General features: G+C 41.4%; 1 protein-coding gene and 1 long non-coding RNA gene across 8 annotated transcripts in view; one reads left to right on the top strand and one right to left on the bottom strand.

Moving 5' to 3' along the window:
* The window catches only part of LOC102150862 (uncharacterized), a 41,184-nt gene that overhangs the window by 15,475 nt on the left and 9,947 nt on the right, over window positions 1-15,762 (top strand). The gene's annotated exons all lie outside the window — the stretch shown is intronic.
* The window catches only part of SPARCL1 (SPARC like 1), a 43,368-nt gene that overhangs the window by 19,332 nt on the left and 8,274 nt on the right, over window positions 1-15,762 (bottom strand). For 2 of the 6 annotated variants that reach the window (XM_070263445.1, XM_070263446.1), the window contains one exon: window positions 4,081-4,259. The exons of the other annotated variants lie outside the window; for them this stretch is intronic. The gene's annotated coding sequence lies outside the window, so the exon portion shown is untranslated. The remainder of the gene's footprint in view (window positions 1-4,080; window positions 4,260-15,762) is intronic. 6 annotated transcript variants of the gene reach the window in all.

Genomic DNA, 15,762 nt, shown 5'->3' with positions numbered 1-15,762 from the left:
ACGTGCTCTAGGTCACAGAGCTGTTCAGATGGGGACCTGGGCTTGAACCCAGCTTCCCTGGCTCCTGCTCCGGTGCTGTCCCGGATCTTTTGCAAACAAAGATCTCATTTACCTCTTACACAAAGAAGTAGGGAAGAAGAAAAAATCCCCCAAAACCAGTACTGGGAAAAATTCAGAATTCACTTTGGGCTTTTAAATAAAGGCTCCAAACATTTTAAGGTTTAACCTATTGCCTACATGGCTGATACATTTTTCTGTGTTGGGGTGAAAAAGGCATAGAAGGTCGGTTGGGTTATTTGATATCAAAAGTCCCTCTCAATAATGCTTTTTATAGTCTAAACAAGGCAAAAGCATAGAATTCAATTTCCCTCGACAAATAAAAATGGCAAGTAATAGGATATATTGGAGTGTATGAGGAAGCCATTTTATGTAAACCTTATTCGGCCTGACCTTGCCTTTCCTAAAGGGCCTGACCGAGGCTGTTGAGCATGCATTGTATATCTGCTTTAGAGATTCCCTATGTCAAGAACAAAGGCCCTAGAGATAAAGGTGCAACTTCCCTCCCCCTCCCAACGTTGGCATTCCTTAAGGATTAAGCATCTTTCCTTAGGCTGGGAACTGATTGCTGCGCCACCTGTGACCGCCCAGCTCGAGACAATAGACTTGCCTCCTGCTATGCCCTCCGAGAAAGCAGACCCACTACCTGCTGTGTCCATCAAGTGCTGTGCCGACAGGGCAATCTTGTGACTATTGTGGGAGGGACATTTCAATCATATGTGAAACGTCCTGTATGGGGGTATATAACCACTCTGTGCACCCCACTTCTTCAGTGCCCTTTCTTCCTTCAGGAAGAAAGGCCCCAGGCCATGGTCCTCAGATTTTAGCTCAGACTAAACTCACCCAAATTTTCATTTATAGATTGGTTATGGATTATTTTCATCAACACCCTTGAATGAAGAACATGTTTAAATAAAAACATACAGCCCTGCCACCATCTCTAACACTTCTAGAATGAAAAAAACATTAAATTGTTAGGAGAGCTGGATATCGGCTCCAGCACTGTCCTTGATGGGCCAAGAGACCATGGGCAAGTCACTTACCCTTTGTTAGATACATTTTTCTTCAGTGATAGACAATGAAGAGGCTGACCTAGAGATCCTCCTACTCTAACATTTTATAATTCTAAAATTGGAAATAATTCTATGACTCCCATGAACCACAAACTGCTGCTTTTTTCCTTAAACTACTAAACCCACTAAAAATATATTCTGCAATTTTATTGTATCAAACAAAAATGTTTTATATATAATATTTTATACTTTGAGAAAATAAGTAGAATCTATTTTCTATCTCTATTATTGATGATCATTTAAAATAATTTATTCTCTTAATGAACGCTCATTGTAAAGAGTCATTGAAAAATGCAGTCTCCTTCCTGTATGTTTCAGAATTTAACATTCATTCATTCATTCCACCAGGATTTATTAGATTTATGGAACTATAGTCATTCATATTTTAGATCAGCATATTATTACTATTCTGCTGTTTTGGAAAACTATAAAAATACAAATTAGTATAGCTTAGTGTAGGGTTTCTTTATCTTGGCACTATCAACATTTTGGACTGGATAATTCTTTGTTGTAGGGGCAGTCCTGTGCCTTGTAGGATGTTCAGCAGCAGCTCTGAATTCTACCCAGTAGATATCAGCAGCAAGGTCCCCATCCCCCACCAGTTACGACAACCAAAAATGTCTCCAGACAGTGCCAAGTGCCCCCTGGAGGGCAAAATCACGCTGATCGAGAACTCCTGGTTTAGTAGAAGGAACATGGTGCTTTGCGGTTAGAAATCACATATTTGAACTTGGACCAGCAGTTGCTATCTATGTAACCTTTGGCAAGTTACTTAACCCTCTGAGCCTCAGATTCCCCATCTGAAAATGGGGATAGCATCTGCGAAGGTTAATTTTATGTGACAACTTGACTGGGTTGTGGCTGCCCAGATATCTGATTAAACAGTATGTCTGGTGTGCCTGCGAGGGTGTTTCCAGAAGAGATTAGCATTTGAATCAGTGGACTGCATAAATCAGATTGCCCTTTCCAGGGTGAGCGGGCTTCATCCAATCTGTTAGGACCTGAACAGAACAAAAAGGTGGAGTAAGGGAGAATTTGCTTTCTCAGCCTCACTGTTCGGACTGGGACATAGGTCTTCTCTTGACCTCAGACTGGGACATACACCATCAGTGCCCCGGTGCTCAGGCCTTCGGACAAGGACTAGAGAGTTGTATAACACCATCGTGTTTCCTGGGTCTCCATCTTGCAAATCATGGAACTTATTAGTGTCCGTAACTGCATGAGCCAATTCCTCATAATACATCTCGCTTTCTCTGTTTCTCTGGAGAACACTGACAAATATAATATCTAATTCAATTTTGTGAAGATTAGAAGAAATAATACTTGTAAAAATGGCTGATACCTGGGAGGTTCTTAATAAATTTTTATTCTTCTCTCATCTTCCATAAAAGTCAAATTGTGATTCTTGGATAAACAACCTGGAGCCTCAGAAAATAATATAATTTAAGTTGTGCTGTGAGGTCAGAATGACTTTCTAGTGGAATATTTAAAGTCTGTTTTGCCAACACATTTACCAAAGCTCCCTTTAACGCCAGGAGTCTTTCCTACATCCATCACAAAAAGCAATGGAATTAGGCCAAAAGACTGTTACTGCATTTTCTTATAAATTGTAGCAACAGAAAGGGGAAGCAAGAAACATCAAAAGTGTGGTGGGTTTTAAGACTGATATCCTTTGATTTTAGTTTTTATAGCAATATGTATTGCTAATGAAATTTGAGAGAGTATTTCCCTTTAATTTGATCACAGGATCTCACAAATTCCCTTCACTTTTCTTAAATCTAATGCAGGCGAATGTGTTAAGAAGAACATGTATCCAGTGGGCCAGAGCTTGCACCACTCATTCACTCTCATTCATTTATTGAGCACTTATTAGACACTGCCCAAGCACAAGGCTACATGGTTCTTGTCGGAGGAGTTACAAAGGAGGAAGTCAAACAAATTAATGATTTAGTATAATGTGATGAGTGTGTCTATAATGCAATGGAAATACAGATAAGAAGCATTTAAAATTAGGTGGTTAGTATAGCTAACATGTACTAAATCCTAAGATCTAGGCACTATTCTGAGGGCTTTGTACATAATAACTCTTTGAGTCTTCTCAGCAATCCTACAAGGTAGCACTGGATTTTCATCACTTTACTAGTAAGGAAACTAAGGTTAAGTGATGTGTTCAAAGTTTCACAGCTAAGTGGCAGAGCTGATTTTTGAGACCTGGTTGTTTGATTTTTTGTCTGTGTTCTTAACCACGATGCTATATTGCTCCTGTGCAGAGAAGACTTTCAGAGAAGGTAGTTCTTGACTGAGATGCGAAGCCGATCAGTAGTAGTTAGCCGTACGAAAGAAGAAGGCAGTGTAGAGGGTAGAAGCAGCGTAGGTGAAGGTCTCAGACCGAAGACAGTGTGTGTCTGAGCCACTAGGGTGTTAACGGGGGGAGCAGAGGGAGACCAGGCTCAAAAACAAGGCTAGTCCTTATGTTTTAAACTAGGAATTTTAAGCTCCAGCTAAAAAGCAATGGGAACTCAACGAATGATGATAAGTAGGGGAGTGATAAAATCAGATTCGGATGTTAGAAAGGGTCCTTCGGACAGCCGTGTGGGGGATAGACTAGCAGAAAGACTTATGAGGAGAAAATTGCAATATCAAGATGAGAAGTGATCAGAGCCTTAAATTTTTGCTATGGTCCTGGAAATGGAGAAGAGAGGCTCATGAGAGTCCATTGTTAAATTTCCAGGGATTTTGTGAGCTGATTGTTAAACCAAGCCATCATTAAAAATTAAATTATATACACATAACTAAATTAATTATATGAAAAATAAAGGAAATACTCAAAACTCATCACTTCATACTTTTTTACTACATTTTACTGTTACCTACTCTCTTGAGGTTATTTATACCTGCCATATCTGCAGGTGGAAATACTACTTAATGTGTACTACTGTGCATCTCTTACCAGTTCTGTCCAGTCATGTCATGTTGACAGCTTGAAATGAGCCATGGTGGGAGGATTACACCATGGAAATCATCAAACGCTACCTTCCCTTCTCCAAAGTTGATTGTTAAACATTTACCAGCACATCTCTGGATAGTTCTGAGAAATCTTTATAGGCAGAACAGATTAGACTTAGTGACCTGTGGGGTATTATGGAAAGAAGAGAAGGAAGAGTCTTGGGTTATCACATTTCTAATTTGAGCAACTGGGTAAAAGGTGGTGTTAATCACCAAGATAAGGGATTACAAGAGGAGGATCTGGTTTTAGAAGAAACATGATGAATTAATTTTGGATTTGCTGAATTTGAGTAGAGATGTACTTGGATAAACAGATCTGCTGGTAAGCATAGAGTCTGGGACTAGAGATATAGTTTGAGAACTATTAGCAAGAGAAGCAACACAATGAGTATAGCAGAAGGCAGGAGCCAGAACCCTGGTGAGTGAAGACCTTAAGCTGCCATTAGAAAATGGGAAGAGCTAAAGAAACAAAGGATGAGAGAAAGGAAAGTCACATAAGAAGAGGAAAGTGTTAAATGTCACAGAAAGGTCAAAGTAAACAAGGCCAGGGAATTTTCCATTGCCTTTGGAAATACAGAGGTTATTGGAGAGTTGAGGGAGAGTAGTTTGGGTGCAATGGTGTTGGTGGAGGCCACTCTGCATTGCCTGGGGAGTACATGGGCAGTGATGAAGTGAAGATACTGAGTGTAGACCATTCTTTTAAGAAGGCTGGCTATGAAAGGAATGAGAGTAGGATGGTAGCTAACAGGGAATGTGCAATCACAAGAGGTTTGTATTTGTATTTAATTGTGACCATCCAAATGGTACCAACTCAGCACAAGGTTAACATAAGTGAAGCCATATTGTAGAAAAGAAACCATACTGTAACTTTGAGTGACCTCTGATTAACTATCCCAGCTGCGATAAGTCGATAACTTTGTTCTTTTGAGTTCCTTAGGAATGTGATAACCCCTGCGCAGAGAGGCTATGCTGATAGCCAACACCTATGAGTGTATAGGGCACTGCTCCACTTGCTGATGCATATCCAGTAAAACAACAGATTATCAGGAACTAAGACCAGGTGTCTGCCCCACATGAAGACCAGATGCCTCCTCCACCTGGAGACCAGATGCCTCCCCCATCTGGAGACCAGCCCCTTATATAACTGGCCTGTAGTCTTTGCTCTGTAAGATGGTTCTTTTGGACATTAGTTGGCCATCTTCCCCTTTGCTAGCAAGCTGTAATTTAACTCTTTCTCTCCTACCACCTTGCCTCTTTTTAAAAAGATTTTATTTTTCCTTTTTCTCTCCAAAGCCCCCCAGTACCTAGTTGTACATTTTAGTTGTGGGTGCTTCTAGTTGAGGCATGTAGGACGCCGCCTCAGCATAGCCTGATGAGCAGTGTCATGTTCCCACCCAGGATCCGAACGGGCAAAACCCTGGGCCGCTGAAGCTGAGCGCGTGAACTTAATCACTCGGCCACGGGGCTGGCCCCCCAACTTTGCCTCTTGACTGTTGGCATGTCTTGCAGCAGGCAGACGACCCGCCTTGGGCAGTAACAAGTATTTTCTATGCTGAGGGGAAAGCATAAGTAACAAATGAGAGGATGGAGAGAAAGAGAGGAGATGTAAACAATGATGGATCCCAGTGAACAACAACTCCTGGGCTTCATGCTTTGTAACTTTGGCCTTGACCTTGTGGCTTGCTTTGGCCAATGGGACATTAGTAAGCATGATGATAGCAGAGGCTTGGTAAGCACTTGCACAGTGGGATTTGTCTTCCTGTGGAAGCCATCCGTCAGGCTGTAAAAAACTCGGACTTGGACTAGAGACTAGTTTGGACTGCTGAATAACAAGTGGCCACATGGAGAGAAGCCTGGAAGATGAGAGACCATCTGGGATGGTTCAGCCCCAACTGAGCTCCCAGCTTTCTGGAGCCACACGAGTGACTCCTGACAAATTGAGACCCAGCTGAGCCCAGTACAGATTGCAGAATTATGTACAAATAAAGGGATTGGTTTTAAGCCATTTAATTTTGGGGTGGATTGTTATGTAGTAATAGATAACTCAACTGGGGGAAAACAGAGAAAGCTGCCTGAGTATTGGCAAGGTAGTGTTGCACAGCGATCAAAGACATTGGCTCTGAAACAGGACTTCCTGGACTCTCATAATTAATTTGCATAGTCTTAGGTAAATTATTTTTTTGAGCCTTCCTTCTTTATCTGTAAAATGATGATGAAGATTAAGATGATAGAATATCATAGAATATTTGTTGGTCTAATATTTAAGCACAGATGGAGGATTTAACTTTGAAAAGAAGGAGGAATTCTTTGTTTTTTCAGACAGAAGGGAGGAAAGCTTAATTGTAAGCTGTTAAGGCAAGGCCCAGGGATATCGATTCATTATGTCGGACATAGTTATACCTTCCTTACATTTATACAGCACTTCACAGTTTATAAACTATTTTCTTGCGTACTGTCTCATTGGATCCAATAAAGAGGGAAGATAACGTTTAACTATAAAGAAGCAGAAACTTGAAGCATCTAAATTATTTGGCTAAATGTGCAGGAATTAAGAGGTGAGCAAGGACTAAAGTGCTGTGCTTTGCACTCAGAATCCAGGGTTCTCATGTGGTCTGGCAGAACAGGCTGCCCACTGGAAATCAGAGGTTCTGGCTTTGGCTCCTGGCTCTGTCAAGTACTAAATGCTACTTTGAGTAAATTACCTAGTCTCTCCAAACTTCATCTCTAGATTGGGAATAACAATTCCTTCCAATGTCAAAGGGAGCCATTGAGGTGGGGAAGCTCTTTGCAAACTCTGAAGTAACATACCCATGTGGGCGATTATTATTTCCACTGCTCCGCCTGGTGCCTCCATCAATCTTATCATTGTAGTCATTTATGTCTTATATTAAGTGTGATATTAGGGAAATGAATCTGTAGTGTTTCCTTACTTTTTCTCTCCTCTCTCCTTCCATGTCTTCTTCTCCTTGGTGATTCAAGTTGCCCAGGAGTCCCAGTTCCAGAACATTTTGACATTTAGTTCACTCATTGAAAAGAAACTCACCTGTCCTATAGTTCACACATTTGAATTCTAGTTTTCCACATGCATCTAATCCATACTTAAGAGATAAGAATATTCTTGAATTAATGTCTTTCTAGTCTCCCGTAAGAGGTATTTTCACACTGACCTTAACCCAAAAGAGCTACTAGAATGCTGAGAATCTTGGCATAGCTGCGGGGAAGCCATATTAAGACATAGAATAAGTAGAGGTTTTGTCATAAGACCTTCGGTGGCCAGTTGTGCAGGCTTTTTGAGAGTAAGCCCTACCTTTTCCTGCCTGGTCCCCGAGTATTTACTGTGTCCCAGGATGGAACTACGTTTTAGGGGTCTCATGTTTATTTCCATGCTGAAATCGAAAACAAAATTTAAAGACAGAAAATGGCTATGTCGTTTAGAATGATCCAAGTGGGAAACCACTTCAAGTTTTCAACTATAAAGCAGGTGCCTGTGTTGTATTTTGAAAGATAGGACCTTGTGGAACAATCCAGCATCTAGAACCTAGAAGGCCTTGAGTTCTTCTGCTGTGTTCCACTTTGTCCTTCAGACCAGTCACTGGGCATTTTTGGCTCACTGAGCTAATTGTATTTGCCACGCATTGATCAAAATAATTTCATGGCCTCCAGCTTCTTATTTTAAGAACGGAACAACTGTGCTGATTTGTATAAATAAGACAGAGTGAAGAACATTCCTGGAGAATGAGAGATATTTTGAAAAGAACTCTCATGGTGAAGATTGCAGGCAGGCTTAATTAGCTGGTGCTTGCAAAGTACTTTGAAAATGAAACCCATGATGTCCTTGCTAAGCATGATGAATATAATTTATTCTTGGATGAGTAAAAAGTTGTATATTTTGAGACATTTGAATTTGGTGTGCACTCTCTAAAAAATGCAGATGGTTATTTTTGCAGAAAGAGCAAATAAAACTCTAGGTGAAAAATGCAGACATGAGTCAAATTTTTGAACACAGGGTCATTATTCTTGAAGACATATATGCAGTGTTGATGTGAAATTAGATAAATATTATTTTGCCCAAATGCATGAGTTTATTCACAGACAGCAGCATAGGTGAATGAACACATGGTATAGAACGGAAGACTAAGTTCCAGACCTGAACTGCCTTTTGCCAGCCAGGAGACTGGTCAAATCACTGGTTTTTTCATCCACAAAAGAGGAAAAATAATAGTACCTTTCCTATTTATCTTCTAGGGCTGTTTTGAGACTCAAATGTGATCATATAGTCATTTGGTAATTTCATCAACTGTAAAAATGAAATGAAAGATATACTTTCTTTGAAACACTCATAAGGCAAAAAAATGGCTTAATAATCCTGTAAGTAATACTCCACAGAGACTTCAATTCATCCCTTTACTTAGAGTTCTTAATTTACTTCTTTCTTTCCTTCCTTCCGCTGATTTTTGTCATGGGTCTAGAGTGGTTAAAGATGAGAGATAGTGGGGAAATTCAAGGAGAGCCTTTTCCTTCTGTTAGGAACAGAATATCTCATCACCGAACTTTCAGGCAAACCTCATCTGGAATTTTAAAAGATGACAGCTAGACTGCATTTTTATGGGTATGGCTTTCTGGCCAGGGTTTGGAATTTCAAATGCCTGGAGTTCTTCTGCCGGCTAGCCCATGCACCATCAGAACAAATATCTAGATGAAACATCTGACATTGTGGAAGCAGGTCTCCTATCAAGAACCAAACACCCACAAACATCAACTCTATTTTAGCTCATGTGGGTAGCTGTCTTGAGACAATTCCTAACAGTTTTACTTTAATATGTATAAACACTATGGTATAATAAAAATACTTTAAATCCTTTGCTCCTCCTACCATAGAGAGGTGGAGTCAAATTCTCCTCCCCCAGAATCTGGACCAGTGTTAGTGACTTGAACAAAAGATTGGGGCGGAAGTGATATTCTGGGGCTTGACTCATAAGAAGCCTTGGAGTTTTGACCTGGATCTCTGGGAACACTCATTTGGGGAGCCCCAAGCCACCTTGTAAAGAGACTGTCATGCCACAGAAGACACTGTTCAATGGTCCCTGCCAACCCCAGCTTTCCATGTGTCCTCGCAAAGGCACAGGACGTGTGAGTGGAGCCACCTGGACCCGCCAGAGCAGCTCATCTGCTGGCTCAGTACATCTCAGTGACCTGCCCAAACTCCTGACCCACAAAATCTTGAGACTTTTTGAAACGGTTGGTGTTTTAAGTCAGTAAGTTTCTAAGTAGCATCAAAGAATTGGGATAAACATTAAACATCTTGGGTGAAATAGCACTCAAGTGTGTTCATTAATAATAGAATCACTTATGTTCATCAAATTATTATTTTATTGAAAAAGTAGGTTTTTTTTCATTGGTTGTTTAATATAGTAGCTAATGTCATGGCTTATATTTTTTGAGATTTTACTCTATGCTAGGTACTATGCTAAGTACTTCACCTGTGTACCACACATGTATTCCCACGCGTCACCTCACTCCACTTCACAGACAGTCCATCCAGTGCGATCTTCCTGAACATCCCTGTGTGCCACTGTCCCAGTCATGAAGGAAGAGCATGGAGCCAAAGGATAGGAGAATTTCAAAAGGGGTGGCTTTTCAGGGACATTCTCAAAGATCTATCTCTCTCTAGCTCAGAAGAAATTAGTACATTCTCCTTTTTCTGCGATGTGTAATTAGGGATTACTTTAATTATATTTAGAGGATCCCCACAGGCTTATCTTAGGCAAGATTGTGTGAGAGCCATGTTTCCACCCTTCTTCATCATTCCTTTCAGAGTTCCTCACGTGTTGTGCCACTCACCACTCACTAATCTCCCTTTGTCTCCGTTCCCAACTCCGCCCGGGCTGGACCTGTGGAGGCATCGCTCTGTTTTTTTCCTCAGGCATTTGCCAGCGCTTCAGAAAGTCTCCACTACTCCCTGCCCTGTGGCGCAGAGGGAGAAATCATTTTGGCCATATTTATTTCTCTTCGCTCAAATCACATTATGACATCTGCCCTTTGATTCCCTCTTACTCTGTGAACACTGGGTTTTCTCATGTTGACATGAATTTATTCTTCCTCCTTTTTTTGCATATTCTTTGGGTATTGACATCTGAGTGTGGCCAGAGGTGGAAGTACCGCAAAGCTAAGAAGTTTAAGTTTCAGGGCTTCTCACTTGGACAGGCTTCTTACAAGACCTGTACCTGATTTTGACTTTTCTATTTTTAAAAAAGAAGATCCCACACAGTGTGTAAACTTCTGGTTCACAATTTTGAATCCACCCCTGAGCATGGCTCACCTGAAGTCCTGTGGCATTTGTCAGGTTGCAGGACTTAATAATATCTGAATGATTTGCTTTGTACTGTTAATAGCATGACAATTCACCTTTTGAAGGCTACCTAACCCCTAAAATGATCCGATATATTAATCTTATTCTTTCTCTGCTTTTAGCTCTTCTCTCTGCCCGGTATTTATTTTATTCTCTGCCTCCCTGGATTTCTTTCCTTTGAATGCCAGGTTCTTAGCTTTCTCCTCTGACTACTCTTATTTCAACTTCCCATCTTAGTTAAAGTCCACCAGCATAATATAAAACCTCTTTGGATTCAGTGGAAATTGTCTCTCTCCTTTTGTTAATAGAGTAAATTGGTTGTTAAGTTCTAGTTGGAAGAGGAATTTCAAGTGCTTTCAGCTCTGTGAATGTACCAAGAATTATTCGCTGAGGTAGTTCCCTTCCAAGATCAAGAAAAACAGCAAATCATACCTAAGAACAGTTCCAACTAACCTCATTCTCATGGGGTTGGGACCCACTGGGGAACAATGGGGGGCTTTGATGAGTAGTTCTTGTGTGAACCACTAGTGAAAGCTCTCACTGCAAGCAGAAGTCCCTCCAGGATTCAGCACGGGGTCTAGACTTCTCCTCCGCCTTGGTGATGGCCAACACATTGAATGGGGAAACAATTGCTTGCCCGGTGGGGCAACGTCACTCATTACTGGCCTTCTGTGAAAGGAGCAGACACGATAAACCCTAATGGGTTTCATGGCTGAGTTTTGAGAAGCCCTTTGAAAATAGGGTGTAAAACCTAAACTTATCCATGCCTTCAGAGAGGCAGTGCTAGAAGATTCATTCAAGCAAGGCGCGAATACAGCTAGCTGGTCTACAGCTGTGAATTCTGCCTCTCCCACATTGGGAAGAGATTTTCTTTTCTTTGAATATCCAGATATCTTCCCTTTGCTCCCCCAGATCCACTCCACAACCACTGTGCAGCCTTCTCCACCCTGAGCTGTCCCAGGGCCTGTGTGCTGTGCGTCATCAGGTTCTCTTCCTGATGGTTTCTGTTGGGTTCAGCCAATGGGGGGCCCTGGCAGGAAGGATCAGAGGGAAGGAGGAGAGTAAAATCAGAGTATGTATTTTCTCAGCTCCCTCTGTGTGACTGGGTCCCTCTTCTGGAGGTCACAGCCCCTCTCAGTGACCTCTCCAGACAGCATTTTCCATCTGGGTTCAGGCAGTGCTCCCTTCCGTGGCTCAGACCAGCTTAGCTCTTAGTGGCCTGTTCCTGCACCCCCTCGGGGCTTCTCTGTACCCTGTCCACACCATTACCAAGATAATCCCTTAATTACACTCCCTTAAATCTCCAAGTTCAATTTTCCTGCCTGCATCTATCATTTCCATGCTGGGACCTTGACCAACACAACCTTTGATTCAAAATTTAGGATTCATGGGTTTGAGTATTTTCAGATCCCCCACCGACAAAGCTGGCCCCTGCTCTCCAGTGCTGCCCGGTTTCAAGTCTCTCTACAGTTGCTGTGGGGACCCACTCAGAACCCTGGAGTTCGTATAAAGATTATTCTGAGATGAAGACATTTGAGATTCAGCAGATGCAGAAAGCAGGCTTCTCAGAGCTTCCCTTATCTGACTAAAAGCAGAAACTTCTGCGAAACGAGAATTGCCGTAAATTCCCTTTTCTAGGCAGCTTCTAGTCCCAGGAGAGAGACCGAGAGTAAACTTACTGTAGATCTCTCTCCAGGGGAGTTTCATAATCCTGAAGAAGACAGAAAGACCGCTTATACCTGTAGAGATAAACATCACAAACTCTCCATACCTCCAGTTTGTTCTAAAAACCCATTTGTTTTTCCTAAAGAAATCTCTTTGTTCTTCCCACAGAAGCTATTTCTTCCGCCAGTCTTCCCCTACTAAATTAGGTATGTGAGCCTTTAACTTTAACCATTTAGGGAGCCAGCTATTTTTGTTGGCTCCTCTGTACATAGGAATACAGCTTTTTCTCCTGTTAACTTGTCTTTTGTCAGGTTAATTTGCGCTCTTGAATTACTGAACATAAGAGGGTAGAGGAAAAAGTTTTCCTCTCCTACATTCCTTAATGGGTGCACATTTTTCTTTTTAAATTGAACACAGCAGTCCTCATCTTTAGAGAAAATCAAAAGCTACAAGATATTAAAACGTGATTAGCACTCAATAAAGATGATTTCACTGATGTAATCACAAGATTTGAAGGTGCTTTGGGTTTGAAGAGTTTTAGAAAGAAATATGGGCAACTAGCTCTGGGAGAATTTTGTGTTGGAACCTGGCACTGTTCACTCTACCGTACTCTTCCACTTCTCTTTTCATGCAGTCTCTAGAATGTTATGACACCAGGATTAATCTGGAGCCTTGGGAAGGAAATTAGTGTCTCGGCTCTTTTGCCTTCATTCCAGCCCTTTCCCACACCAAAGGAAACCCAACTCATTAGCTCAGTCTGACTGACCATTTTAAACATTTTTCTAAAGACACTGTTTTTGGGTGGCTAGTCCCAGAACATGTAGAAATTTGGCTAATCAAGAGTGGTCTAATTAGCCAAATTGAAACAAAGTTGTATTTTGAATGAATAATACCATACAAAGAAATCTGTTGTTAATTCTTTTGGGACAATGACTGTTTTTGGTTTCATGGCACTAAAATGTACAGACCGCATTCAATAACTAGACTGATGGATCTCTGGAGATATCAGCCCTGCTATCAACGTGCTGGGAAGCATGAGGTGGGTCAGCCACCTCCAGCCGTGACCACAGCCTCAGAGCTTACTGTGGCCACCTTCCAAACATACAGAATTTGAGAAAAATAAAACAACAAAGACCCAAATGTCAAGTAACCATGGGCTGGATTTTTGTGTGTCATCTTTTGGGAAAGAAAAGAAGTTAATCAAATCCAGATCTCAGTCTATGGTAACCTCCTACATTCCCACCCTGAGTAGTTTTCAAATTATGAGAAAACATTTGCTTTAGAAATCAATCACTTTAAATTGTTTTCAGATCACAAGAAGACATCAATCAGCTGTTTTTATCAGTGAGCTGATGGGGGTACTTCCCGCTCCCTCCCCCATGCTTATCTAAGGAGCTACTGGGATCTCTGGGAGTACCAAGGTCTACACCAAAAGCTGTCCCAGTTTAAAACAAAAGCCTCTAGTGTCTCCCTCGACCTATAGTTTAGGAAATTACTGAAAAGATTTCCTAGAAAGAGTGTAACCTGCATCCCACAATGAGGTCCTCAAAGCGTACTGTTATGTGCTGGAATTGGGGACCAGGGAAGAAAAAGAGAGAGCAAGAAGACACCTGGGACTCAGCATTTGTGTTTTGTTTTCTGAATTCCCACAGAAACCTGTGTTGATTTAGAGTTCGCTCAAAGTTGTATCGTCCCCAATAAAAGGTTAGGGAATCCACTGACCTAATGGCTTGAGAGTTAAAAATGATTCCAGGGGCTGGCCCCGTGGCCGAGTGGTTAAGTTCGCACGCTCCGCTGCAGGCGGCCCAGTGTTTCGTTGGTTCGAATCCTGGGCGCGGACATGGCACTGCTCATCAAGCCATGCTGAGGCAGCGTCCCGCATGCCACAACTAGAAGGACCCACAACGAAGAATATACAACTATGTATGGGGGAGCTTTGGGGAGAAAAAGGAAAAAATAAAATCCTTAAAAAAAAATGATTCCAATGAGCTAAGAGAACTTGAAGATCTTGGAACTAGCTACAGGTTTTCATTGACCTGTGATCAAGATCAATTCTTCTGCCTTTTGGAGGTCTCAGGCCACCTTCCCACGGGGTCCCTATCATGTTATATAGAGGATTGGGTAACTAAAGTTGAATCAAGTATAGCAAACATGCTTTGTTTTCAGAGCTATTAGAGGGTCCCTCTGAATGGTGGATTCTTACCCTTGTTTATTTACTTTTAGTAACTCTATCGGCATAGCATTTTTATTGAACCTTGGGTAAACTTTATCCAATTTAAAACAAAACAAAAGAAAACAAAAGCATTTACCACTCCTCACTCCACTCATATTCAATTAAAAACCTATTAGTTGACCAGATGCTCCTTACAAAAATTTTGTCTATTTTGGGGGATAAGCTGAAAATCTGGATTTTATACATATTCAGTAGACTATAGTAGTGATACAGATTTGATTAAACACGTTTAGTAATTTTATTGTTTCATCAATTATACACTTATCCCAGCGACTTATAAAATATATATTTCCATGAATGACTATTTTGAGAACTGTCTCCATTTATCTCAATTAGGTTTTAGGAATTAAGGGTGGCCCTTCTGCAAGCAGCTCTGCAGTTTCTCATTTTCCTCAAGCAAACAGGTTGGCTGAAATGGTGGGAGAGAACACTAAAGATGCCAGGAGCAGATTACAAGAGGAGATTGGCTTAAACAACTCACGACTTTTTTCTGGTTTTAACTTGACATTGCAAGTTCAATAAGAGACATCATCTTGCTGAATCAAAAGTGTGTGTGTGGAGGGTGGCTCAAAATTTGCTTTGCCCAACAAATGGATCCTTGAGCAAATCCCCAGAAACTCCCAGCGTTAGAAATGAAAATACTTTTTCTTCTTATGGGAAAGGGAGTCCTAATAGGTTATGCCCATTGTTCCTAAGCAAGGAAAGCCAAGGTCATTGTAACCTTTCTGCATAGTTGCCTAAGAGAGAAAGCAGAACACAGGCACATCCCCTGCTTGAAACCCCTTTGTTTAGCTTCCTTTTGTATCAAAAGGATTGGCTTTCACCAAGGGAGAGGTTGTAATTGGATTTCACCATGAAAGGAGGTTGTAATTAGATTTCTCAGCAGGTCTACAAGTTCTGTCCGTGGAAAAAACAAGAAAAAGGGCCTGAATATTTTCCCCTCTAGCTGGAAATGTAGCCCAGCCAAGCCTGCAGGGATTGGCCAGAAAGGCACACGCAAAAAGGGCCATGTGTGTGTCAGCCACCGCTGATTTCTGCTGGAGCAATGCCAGCTCCCGCCTCTAAGACGGAGTACACAGTCCTTCAGGTGGCACGTGGAAAGCAGTACGCATGATAGCTAAATACTACTTTGACCTTGCATTTGGTAGGGAACATAGGACATTTCCTAGTCTCTCTGGCTTTTGGTGTCCTGAAATTTCTATCTCCTAGAGAAAGGCAGTGTGTCTAAAGTTTGGCACAGCCTAGGACATCATTCTGCATCTAGACTTAGGAGTGAACTTACAAAAGCAACCAGAATATATTTTGGGTACTCTGGTTCATTTTGAGTTTTTATTTATAATTCATTCCATTTCAGTTTCTACAATATTTTCTAGAAATTT

The sequence above is a fragment of the Equus caballus genome, chromosome 3 (genome assembly GCF_041296265.1).
Source record: "Equus caballus isolate H_3958 breed thoroughbred chromosome 3, TB-T2T, whole genome shotgun sequence".
Lineage (NCBI taxonomy): Eukaryota > Metazoa > Chordata > Mammalia > Perissodactyla > Equidae > Equus > Equus caballus.
The sequence above is the reverse complement of the archived record's forward strand: the minus strand, read 5'-3'. Positions and strand labels throughout refer to the sequence as shown.